Below are 12,614 nucleotides of genomic sequence, written 5' to 3'. Positions count from 1 at the left end.
AAGCAAATCTAGGCCTATCTTTAGGACACAAGGGTATGGAGAAAAAGCAATCTTTAATATCTATAATGAGGAGCTTCCAGCCACAAGGGAGAGCAGAGAGCACAGGAAGGCCCCTCTGGACTGGGCCTAACAATTTCATCTGTTCATTAATTGCTCTGAGGTCATGGAGTAATCTCCATTTTCCCGACTTCTTTTTGATCACGAAGATGGGAGTATTCCAAGGTGAGGTAGAAGACTCAATATGATCGAGCTTTAACTGTTCCCCCACCAATCTTGTTACAGCTTCTAATTTTTCAGAGGATAAAGGCCATTGGGGAACCCACACCGGGTCCTCTGTTTTCCACGGTATACGCTGTACTACCCCAATGGCCCCTAGGAAAAACCCAACCCTTTTCTATCTTGTTTTCTACTAGGGGATATAGGCTCCACCCTGCCCTGTTCCAACTTTCCCAGTCCTTTTCCTTCCCTGTAGCCCATCTTAACCATCATGTCTCTTGCCTGGGCCGAATATGGTTTTGTAAGAATAAGTTCATTTGACAGGGTGAGACCCATACCCTGCAAGACATCTCTTCCCCAGAGGTTAACGGGGAGAGGAAGAACATAAGGTATAAATTTTCCCTGCTGTCCTTCAGGGGATTCCCAGGTCAAGGTTGTGGAGCTGATGGTGGGACAAGACTGATATCCTAGGCCCTGTAACGAATGTGATGACTCAATGGTGGGCCATGCTTTGGGCCACCAGTGTGAGGAGATGATACTCTTATCAGCCCCGGTATCTAGAATACCCTCAAAATCTTTTCCTTTTACTTTTAAACGCAGTTTAGGCCTTTCATTCAAGGGAATCATTAAGTAAGCTAGATCACTGCCTGAGGAGCTCATCTGTTCTGTTCCTACTCTATTGACCTCTCCCACTTCAGGGAGGAGTAGCAACTGGGCTATTCGATCTCCCTTTGTAATAGAAAAAACTCCTCTAGGGCTAGAACATAAGACTTGTATTTCAGGAGAATGCTGGCCATCCACTACCCCGGGGTACACTATTAAACCTTGCAGGGTGAGTGATCCTCGGCCGAGGATAAGGCCCATGATTCCGGGAAACAAGGATGTTATAGGCTCCACCAGAATTGGCTGAATATTCATTTGTGGCATTAGTAAGAAGTTGGAGGCGGCACGCAAGTCCACCCTTGTGGGTCTTCCTGGGTTATTTCCTGATTTCTCTTTCTGTTGGCTTCCTGGGTTCTGACTAGTCGGTTTCCATATCTTTGAGAGCCCTGGGACCAGGGGCCCGATGTCCCGTTTTTTGGCATCTCGTCTGACTGATTATTCAGCGGGGGGAGGAGTCTGCCCGTAATATCTCTTACTGAACGACATTCACTAGCTTTATGATATCCCTTGCCACATCTGTCACAAAGAGTGGGAGTCTCTACCTTTCTATTCAAATTTGTACAATCCTTTTTAAAATGACCGGGCTTCCCACAATTATAGCAGACCTTTGGACCGGGTCTCATCGGGGGGCGCCTCTGTGATTGAAGAATAGCAGCTGCCAACCCGGCATTAGTAAGGGGCCCTCCGAGCTCTCAGCAGACCCTAAGCCAATCTTGTAAGCCCTTGTTTTTACGTGGAGCAATGGCTGCTCGGCACTCCTGAGTGGCTTGTTCAAAAATTATCTGTTGGATTAGGGGCTCGACTGGACCTATGTCTCCGAAAATATGCCCAGCTGCCTCTGTCATTCTGGCCACAAAATCTGAAAAGGACTCTTGGGGTCCTTGAATTATCTTTGTGAGTTGTCCATTCGCTTCCCCTTTTCGGGACAGTGCCTTCCATGCCCTAATGGCCGTGGCAGAGACCTGTGTATAGGCTCCCCAATGATAGTTAGCTTGATCAGCAATATAAGCCCCTTGACCTGTTAACAGGTCTAAGGTGCAATCTCTCTGTTCCGGGGTCAAGGCAGTAGCGTTGGCCCCGGGCTTGCGCTGGTGCGGCCTCATACCACAGTGCTTTCCATTTCATATATTGGCCCATATTAGGGAGGGCGGCTTTTGCAATCATTTGCCAATCGGCTGGTGTTAATGCTGAATTGGCGAGTCTATCAAGCTGTACCAGGGTAAAATTAGCATTGGTCCCATACTTGCGAACAGATTCGTCCAGTTCCTTAAGCTGGTTGAAATCTACTGGCACATGAATTCGCCCTCCATTTTCTGTTTCAAAAACAGGGAATATAGTCCTGATCTTTCTCCTCACCTTTTCTGGTACAAGCGAGTAACCTGATGGAGGATGCGCCTCATAAGGTGGAGGTGCAGAGGGCACCGTCTTTTGAGGAGGAATTCTAGGTAATTTTTTATATTTTTTGTTATCATCTGGGTGATATCTCTCTGCCTCATATCTAGCTGCTTCTTCATCTAACTCAGCCTCCTCCTCCGAGTTAAGAGTATCCTTATCAGAGGTGTCATCATCACCGGAGCTTTCCGAACTGTCGAGGGTCAGTGCCTCCAGCTCCAAAGAGGGGTAGAGCCCACCCTTTCTCTCCTTAGGAGGGATACTGGACTCCATCGGGGGTTTCTCTCCTGTCTTAGGAGGGTGCCTATCCTTCTTTTTTGGGACGTTCTTTTTCTTGCGTGCGCCCAACCTCTCACTCCGTTCGGTTTCTGACATGCTGTCCTGAACTCCCTCGAGAGTAACCTGCCCTTCACTTACTGCTTCCTTACAGTTTTCATCTTCTAAACAGTTTTTAATAAGCTTCCATATGGCCTTAGTACCCAGTTTCAAGTCCTTGTCTGCGTGATGGCGATCAAGATCTTTTCCCAATTTATTCCAAGAAGCGAGAGTCAGGGAACCCGAGCAAGCGTACCAGGGAGCGACCTGGTCCATTTCTTTCACGAAACTCCTCAACGTTTTCTGTCCAATTTTAATGTCATGTTGTTTTAGAACGGCCTCCAGTGTGGCGATTACTGACTATGAGGAACCCATGGCGGGCACAGCTTATCTACGTCTGGCTTACCGCCGCCAAGAAAACGAAAGTAAGATGTTCCGCGCCGGCAGCTTATTTACGTCCGTCTTACTGGCAGCGAAGATGAGGACTCTACACGCCACTCTTTTATCTACAAGAGATTCACGGTGAGATCTCAGAGGTGTCGCTGCTCATGTACCTCGGACTGACAAACACCAACCTAATTAACAAACGCCACTGCAGAAACAAGCGATCAAGAGAACTAGGACAAGGACCATGAAAATCACAATGAAGATCAGGCCAAAAATGTCAGGGGCAGACATACCTCTCCGAACGTACCTCCCTGCAGTTCTGAATCCTCCTCTGAATCGATGGGTCCTCTGAGGTGCTGACGATGATGAGATGATGATGAGGTCGAGGTCCCGGGTTTCGGCACCAGATGTCCCGCGCTACCTCCCGCCAGCAGGAAAGACGCGGTACACGCAGGATCCTTCTGCAGTAAAGCTTTACTGCGTCTTGAGAGGGAGAGCATAAGCTTACAAGTGAAGAGGACCCCAGGGGCGAAATCCCAGCCCTTATATAGGAAACTGCTCCCCGCCTAGGACGTGGCACCCAATGGTTGGCTGCAGCCCGTCGGCCGATCCTGCGTCATGGGTGAGGCAGAGCACAAGGAATGGAAAGACACCCCAGCACATGTGCAAACCACTTGTTTGCCAGTTGGAACAACGGATGTCAGCACCATCTTGTAATGGCGAATGTGAGGGCGGCTCCTCACAATCTTGGTTGTGTCAGAACTCCTCAGAGTCAAGCTGTCTCTGTGATCCTGTGATTCTGGAATCCTGTGATCCTGAAATCCTGGTGTGACCAAGCTCCTGAGATCCCGTGATCCTGGGTGTGTTAGAGCACCTGGGAGTTGAGCTTCCTCTGGGTGTTGTGGGACTGGGTGCAGAACCAGTGCCGAAGGTCTGCTCAGGGCATCTAATTTCTTCTTTTTCTCTCGTCACACATGACTACTTGACAAGCTGCATTCAACAGCATCTAACCACCAACTGGCCAACCATCCAGCAGCTCCTAGCATTTATCAATCCTCTGAAAATTCTCCAGAAATCCATTCATCACATACTGGGAGAAACTATCTGTAGCTGGCAAAATCATGCCCCTGCTAAAAGCACAAGGCAAAAATATAGTCAGCAGCTGTGGACAGTCTGAAGCAACCCCATATCCCACACCTGATATTAAAACAAAACACATTCTTATAATAGTTCTGTGTTTCTAAAGAAACCAGAGTTACTGCACTCTATTGTCACATCCTAGGTTACATTGTTGAGAATGTCATTGTCCATATATAACCTTCACAATCGTATTCCTTCACTCTACTGAGTGTCTTTGAGGTTCATCTTGTTGATTGCATCAACACCCCTTGTTTAAATACTGAATATTATTTTCCTGTATGAGCACAACAGTTATACTTGTAACCTGATGATGCATTTTATTTCAGTTGTTTTAAATTTTTTAGGTTTATTTTATGTGTATGAGTATTTTATTTGCATGTGGGTGCCCATGGAGGCCAGAAGGCGGCACTGGTTGCCCCTACAAGTGGAGTTACAGACTACTGTGAGCCACCATATGGTGGCTGAGATCTGAGCCTGGGTCCTCTGAAAGAGCATCCAGTATTCTTAACCACTAAGCCATCTCTCCAGCCTTCAGAGCTTCATTTTCACCCATTTATCATATGTCTACATCTTATGTTCAACGTCTGTCATATCCCTCCCACCTTTGAGTTATTTGGGGGGTAGGAAGGAGTTGAGACTGGGTTTCACTAGGGTTAGAGTTAAGAGTCCTGACTGTCCTAGAACTCACTTTATAGACCAGGTTGGCCCTGAACTCAGAGATCTGCCTGCCTCTGCCTTCCAAGTCCTGGGATTGAAGTCCTGTGCCATGACTACCCAGTGAGTTACTTGTTTTCTTAACTACTGAGTTTTAAGAAATCTTTGCATTTTCTGAAGCCGTTGGGTAAGTGGTTTGCTAATATTACTTTCTCCTCACTCTACTTGTCTTTTTTGTCCCCCTTGACTTTTCTAATAGACCTTTTTCTAATAAAGTCACATTTATAAGAATGTATTTCTTGGATTTCTCTGTGTATTTTTTTATGTCATGTCTGAGATCTCTATTAAATGCCAAGTCACAAAAGTATTTATCTGTTTTATTCCAAATATCTCATAGCTTTATACTTGCTATTACATTTTCACTGGTATCTGGATACCAGTTGTTGAGAAGACTGTCCTTCCTCGCTTGTTTCTCTGTATTGTTGTGTATGTGTGTACAGGTCTGTTTCTGGACTGACCTGCCTGTCCCTTGCTTACTGCCTCACTGCCTCAGCAGTTGTTGCTCTAGAAGTGTTACGATGAAACGTGTGATTCTTCCAGCACCATTAAGCTGCAGCCTCAGGGCCTGGCGTTGGTGGTGCACACCTTTAATCCCAGCACTTGGGAGGCAGAGGCAGGTGGATTTCTGAGTTCGAGGCCAGCCTGGTCTACAGAGTGAGTTCCAGGACAGCCAGGGCTACACAGGGAAACCCTGTCTCGAAAAAACAAAACAAAAAACAAAAAAAGCTGCAGCCTCAGTCTGTTCTTTTAATCAGCAAGCATCATCACCACCACCATCATCAGCTATTGTGTGTGAGAGAGCACAGTGTATATTAATCAGAAAGCTACTTGCAGGAGTCAGTTCTCTGTCATGTAGGTTCAGGGGATCAAATTCCAGTCATTGGGGTTGATGGCAAGCGCCTTTAACCACGGAGCTATCTTGCCAGAATGTTCTTGCTTTGTTCTAAAATTAGGAGGAAAACATTTTCCTTAAATATTGCATAGTCGTAGTTCATACAACTGCACACTGTAAATCAGCTAGAGCTGGACGGATGCTCAGTGTCTGAGATCACTCCTGCTCTTGCAGGGTATCGCAGTTCAATTCCTAACACTCACATTGATGACTCACAGCTGCCTGTAACTGGCTCCTGGCATCGGATGTTCTCCCTGTGAGTATGCACATATACACACACACACACAAATATGTATATAAAATAACTTTTTAAAAGTCAGTTTTACTATATGATAGTTTTTTAATTTAAAATATAACATCCACAAGAAGTGAACAATTGGAAATAATTTAAACTTACAAATACAACATCAAGGCAGGTGAGCTGGCTCAGCTTCAATGACTTCCACATGCCACCCTCCGGCCTCCATATGCACAGTGTAGTCCGTGGCATCCCAGCGTGCATACATATATCACACAGTAAATAAAATGTTTTTAAAGCCCAGAGTATCATTTATATTAGCAGTAAAAGGATTCATAGATGTAGCTTGCAAAATATTAACAAGATTTGCACAAGGAAAAGTATAAAACCTCAATGAAAGGAGTAAAGGCGCTAAGTGATTGTACAGCTGCTCTATGCTGATGGTTAGGAAGACTCAATATTGTTAGACTGTTCTTTCCAATGTGTTTTACAAAGTCAGCAAATCCCAAACAGAATCCCAGCAAGTTTGATAATAGATACTGTGATCACGCTAATTCCAGCTCCATGGGATCTGACGTCTGTTACGTCCCAGCAGGTTCATATATCCAAAAATGAGCTTAAGCCGGGATATCAGTTATTTCTAGTGATTAGGTAAAAACCAGCATTCCCCCAGGAATCCCCACCAGCTACTTGCTCTCCCTGTGAGTCCCAGTGTCCTCCTGCTCTCCAGTGCTCTCACTATGCTTTCTCTCTACTTCTTTGTCTCCACTGTTGTCCTCTGCCCTCCTATTTCCTGTATCTGGCCGTGTCCAGTCTGCTTTTTTTTTCTCTGCTTTGGACTCTCCCTCTGGATATTTTCTCTCTCCGTCCCCTAATGGAGCCACCATGGCAGCTATTTCTTCAGTGTGCCCCTCACAGACAGAATCATCTAGGAGACAAGTCTTAGGCACACCTGGGAGCATTCAGTGAGCCTCTGGTTAGGTTAACTGAAGTGGGAAGGCTCATCTTTAAAAGTGGGCAGCACCACAGACGAGGTAGGGGTCCTGGAGTGAGTAAAAAGGAAAACCAGCAGAGTACAAATTGTCATCACTCTCTGCTTCCTGGTGTTGGTATGTGCCATGACCAGCTGCTTCAGGCTGCGGACACACTGACTTCCCCGTCATGGTAGCCTGAGCCTGTGAACTGTGAGCCAGAATAAACCCATTCTCCCATAAGTTACTTTTGTCAGGATATTTTTTCACACTAACGAGAAACTAAGTCATACCAAACTGTCTGGGATTTATAGGCAAAGCCAAAAAATATAGAATAAAATACACAAAACTAAAGGAAGAAGAATCTTGACTCCAGGATAGTGTTGGGATTCAGACCTGGGACAAACGGCTAAGGTGCATATTTTATATACCAAATTAGACCTGCTCCCAGCGCTCCTCAATCCCTGTCTCTTACAGAGAACGGCTGCCATACCCCACTCTCTACCCCAACCACTTGTGTAACCCAAGAGCCATTCTGTGTGACTTGGAATAATATGCCTTAGCTTGCCCCCAGACAGCTAATAAGAGCTGAGTCAAAAAAACAAGCTGCAGGCAGGCTGTTCAGAATATCAGGAGTCTAGCCTAGGACAGGCCTTGATATGCTAATGAAGTAAGCCCAAGTTGGTGTCGACATGATATGAGCCATCCCCAAGCTGTGAGCTACTGCCCACTAAAATACTAGAGACATTGGAATATGGGAATGGACTCTAGGACCCTGCTGCTGTGCTCCTGTGACATGGCTTCTCTGGCTTTATTGCTGATATCTGTTAGCAAGAGGACTTGAGACTGTGTGGCCCTGGCCTCAGGACCATGGATGGCTTCAGCACTGTCCCTGAGCCTATGCACTCAAGGACTTGCTATCTCCATCTGTCACAGCTGAAGGACTTCATAGAGGACATGGGCCAAGCCTTCAGTCTTTTTGATAGGTTATTTCTCCACTGGTAAATGAGCCAATTCAAGCCAGGTTAGAATATATTAAAGGTAGGTTTATGGGGAAGCTGTGCTCTGGTGGACAAGTTCACTGGCCCCAAGGACGGAGGCTAGAGAAGTTGACATGGCAGGGAAGGGGAAGAGAGAAAGGAAGGGCTCAAGTGCAGAGAAAGAAGAGGAGAAAGAAGGAGGGAAGAAGAGAATGAAGGGAGAAAGAAAAAAGGAAGAAGAAAAGAAATGAGAAACAATGACGACGTCTGGGGGAAAGGCAGCCTCGTCCCTTGGCTGGACAGTTCAAGGTTGGGAGCGGGGTATGCTGGTTAGGGACTGAGGGATGCTGGGAGAACCTGGAGGCCAGGTCTGCTTTGATAGGAAAAATATCCACCTCAGTCCCTTGTCCCTGGCTCCAAAACCAAACTGTCCTCACTAGAGATTTCCTGGTGGAATCCTTTCTGCCCAAACAACTGTTCCCCGCTTAGTAATATGTCTGTTTAAATTTTATATTAGTGTAATATTATAAGGAATGTCTGTGTGAATAAGCAAAGCACATACAAAAGACAAATCTTACGTGAACATACTAATTACCAAGCACCTTAGAGCCAGTCCATAGGCCCGTGTTCTCCGTACAAACCCAGAAAAGTGCAATGGCAATTTGGTTTGGGATGTAGACTTTTTTTCTCCCTTTGTTGATTCTTTGTGAATTTCACATTGTATACCCCAATCCCACTCATCTCCCCATCTCTTTGCATCCACCCTTGCAGCCTCCCCCAAAAGAAGAACAAAATCTCTTCGTGGAAACTGTAATGTGCCAGCGTGTTCACAGCACACCCTTCATCCACACACCTTTACTTGCAATGAGTCACTGATACGACTGAGGCCTCTGGCTTCTGCTACACTATCTATCCAACACTGGATCCTCACCGGGACTCCTCCTGGACGCTCTGTTGTTGCCCTGTGTCATGGAGATCCTGCAGCTTTGGATCTACAGGACTGGGCTCTTGGTGCCCTCCAATAGTTCCTAGATGGGAAAGATATTGGGGTGGGCCAACTCAAAAGCCTGGTACCTGGGTCTGGGTGGTAGCTGAGTTGGTCAGCCTGCCAGCTCTCCTGCACCTACACCTCCAGAGCCAGCTCGTCAGCACACCCCAGCTAGCTCACCCAATGCCACAGCAGGGCCAGATGTCCCTCTCTCATGCCCTCAGTGCTGGCTCATAGAAGCCTTCACCATCCGGCCAGCTCTACTGTTGCCCAGGCATGGTGCTGGGCCCACTCTCCCAGGTGCTGCACCTGGTGAGGGGTGGGGCCAGCTGTGCAGAGCCCTTGGACACCAACCTGGTCCCAGGCAGCAGCCTGACTAGGGACATCCTCATGGCCTTAGCAGCACCATGGGCCTGGATTTCACCATGGCCTCAAATGGCAGGCTATTCCTCTCTGCTTTTGTGCCTCCAGTTCCGCCTCTCTTCATAGAGTTTAAATCATTCCACTTCTCTTTCTCCCCCATGTCTCCACCACGTACTTGTGTATCATAGTGGCTCCCGCTGCTGGAGGGCAATGTGGCAGCAGCAGCAGTCAGGCCTCTGGGTGTCTTCCAGCGACCTGTGCCACATAGTGGTAAGCAGGTCAGAACGTAGATTTTAAAAAACAAGATGACCACTTTTTATTAAAAAAAAAAAAAAAAAAAAAAAAGTAAAACAATCCTCCCGTCTCTACAGTTAGATCAAAATAGAACATTTTCTCTAATGGGAAACATGAAACGATATAACCTTTGGAAGATAGCATAAAAGATAAAAACAATCTAGGTGTCCTTGGGTTGCTTCCTGGCAACCACGTGAGAAGCAGCTTCTGCCTTGTGCTTTTGCCTCCATGGTGTTCAATCTCATCTCAAGCCAAGAGTAATGGATCCAGGCAGCACCCATTGGCTGAAATCTCTGAAACCGTGAGCCACATCAAATGCCTATCTTTAATCTATTTCTCTCAGATATTTTTCACATCAATGAAGGTCTCAACTAAGACCAAATTTATTTGAAACTTTTAAAATTGTTGAAAACTTGTATGTATGTGGGACTCTGAATAAGCTTTATAGGATGTTCATAGTTACAGTAACTTGTAAACAGCCAAGACATTCATAAAGAGTGAATGGCTTAGAACACTGCTGTCCATCAGATAGTAGGATATTATTCAGCAATAAAAAGAAGTGAGGCAGTGCTGGAGTCATGGCTTATGCTCAAGAACACACCCTGTTCTTTCAGAGGAACCAAGTTCAGTTACACACACACACACACACACGAGAGAGAGAGAGAGAGAGAGAGAGAGAGAGAGAGAGAGAGAGAGAGAGAGAGCACCTGAATGCATATTACTAGCTGAAAGAAGCCAATCTGAATGGCTATATACATGATTCCAACTTTTTGATGGATGATGATGATGATTCCAAATATGTTGATGGCATAAAAAAAATGGGGGTACATAGATGGTTGCCAGGGCCTTGAGAAGTGAGGGATAAACAGGAAAGCACATGCACAGGCTTTGGGGCAGTGAACTACTCTGTTACTCTACTGGTGTGTGCATACCATATCTCTCTGAATGCACAGACTAACACAAAAGTAAATCCTGTGTAAATTAAGGACTTCCCTTAGTCAGTCACCCAACTGGCTCATTGACAGTAGTGGAGGAAGCCATGAGTGTATTGTTGGCATGGGCAGCAGCCATGACAAGGACCAAAGCCTTGGACCCATGAGAAATTGGCAAAGCTCTTCCCCATATTTGGTTGGGCTCAAAATTGGCAAAGCCTTCTTTCTCTGGTCTAAGTACAAAGTATTTACCAATTATTGATCACTAGCACCTTCAGCATCCTCTTCCTAGATGTTAGCAGCCTGGGATTGCTTGTCTACCGAGAATCCTAGCAAGATTAGCTAACCCCTCGTCCCAAAGTGGGTAAAATTTTGCTTTTTGTTTGTTTGTTTTTTTCGAGACAGGGTTTCTCTGTGTAGCCCTGGCTGTCCTGGAACTCACTCTGTAGACCAGGCTGGCCTCGAACTCAGAAATCCATCTTCCTCTGCCTCCCAAATGCTGGGATTAAAGGCGTGCGCCACCACCGCCCGGCAAAATTTTGCTTTTTATTTTTAATTTTTTTATGTATATGAGTGTTTGTCTACATATATGTATGTGTGCCACATGTGTACCTGGTGCCCATAGCAGTCAGAAAAGCTATCAGATTCCCTGAAATTGGAGTCATCAGATGGTTGTGAGTCCCCTTGGGTGCTGGGAACCGAACTCGGGTCCTGTGCAAGAGCAACAAGTGTGCCTAACCACTAAGCCATCTCTCCAGCCAGACACATACATTTACTTTTTAAAGCCCTTGGATAACATTTATTCTGACATCAAAGCCTTCTGCCAGCCTAGGAACTGACCAGAATGCTGAACCATGGATTTTCCACACCAGGATCTGACACTTCTGTTTACCTTTGAGTTGTTTTCTATAATTAGATTTCTTTTTTTCTGTAATTTCAAGGTGCTGGGGAAAGGAACCAACAACAGTAGTGAAAATAAGATGGGTGTTGTAGGAATCTTGACAAATTAATGAAGAACCCAGCCCTCTTATGTTGATCTGAAAAGTCAGTCAGGTCATGTCTGCCCAGTTAAAGCTCTCTCTCTCTCTCTCTCTCTCTCTCTCTCTCTCTCTCTCTCTCTGTGTGTGTGTGTGTGTGTGTGTGTGTGTGTGTGTGTACACCATTCTGTGGATTAACACCTACAACAACAGCTGCATGGGGCAGGGTGTCAAATCCTAAATGAACATCTAAATACATCACTAGGGAAGAGGCCTCTATTGTAGGGACCTAAATACTTCCCCTACGCCCTCCAACAATGGGTCCTGGAGTAAGATTGCTTTTAATACCATGGTAGGACGTTTAAGGGACACAAGACCTGCTTTTCTTGAGGTCTGCAAAAAAGTCTGCACTTCTCCACTACCTGCGTCTCCAGTTACTCAGACCCTAGTTGCAATTAGTGATCTTACAGCACAAAGCCTGGGTTGGAATCCAGTGGGTGGAGAACCCACTGAAAGGGACTACAGTGTGTCACAACCTCTCAGCAGAGGCCCAGAGTAGTCACCATGGTAACTAGAACTTTGAATTTTACTGTATTAATGTTTTTGCTCTGTTTCTCCAACCACTTTTCTCCGTGCCTACACTTGACAGCTACTTGCTTGCTTGTTTCTCTGCCTCGTTCAGTTTTTTCATTTTGCTTCATTCGGCATGAAGTTACTGCTTGTACTGTTTCAGTTCTTCTCAAAACAAAAACACCAACCTGTCTCCCAACCATATCCACCTGTCCTTCTGGAAAGAGAGATATTCAGGAAGAAGAGTTGCCTCAATTGTCAATGTTAGATATTGAGTCACAGAAGGCCAGGGCACAGGCCTTCTGTGGGAGGGTAAGGATCATGCATGGACCCCGATGAAGGACAAGTAAAATAGAGGTCTGGGTCAACCTGCTGGCCGTGGGCCTTCACTGAGTTTCAGCACCCAACTGATGACCTAAGATTGAAGCACAGCCAAACAGCCTCCATCCATCTCAGATCCATCTTCACCACACCCTTCTCAGATATTAGGGTGCTTTAAGGATCTGTGCAGTGCTAGGCCCCTCCCCTGTTCTGTGCTCCAGAATCTTGGGCTCACACCTTCATAGAGAGTATAGCAGCCAC

This window comes from Arvicanthis niloticus, chromosome 7 (genome assembly GCF_011762505.2).
Source record: "Arvicanthis niloticus isolate mArvNil1 chromosome 7, mArvNil1.pat.X, whole genome shotgun sequence".
Lineage (NCBI taxonomy): Eukaryota > Metazoa > Chordata > Mammalia > Rodentia > Muridae > Arvicanthis > Arvicanthis niloticus.
This window is presented reverse-complemented; position numbering follows the sequence as displayed.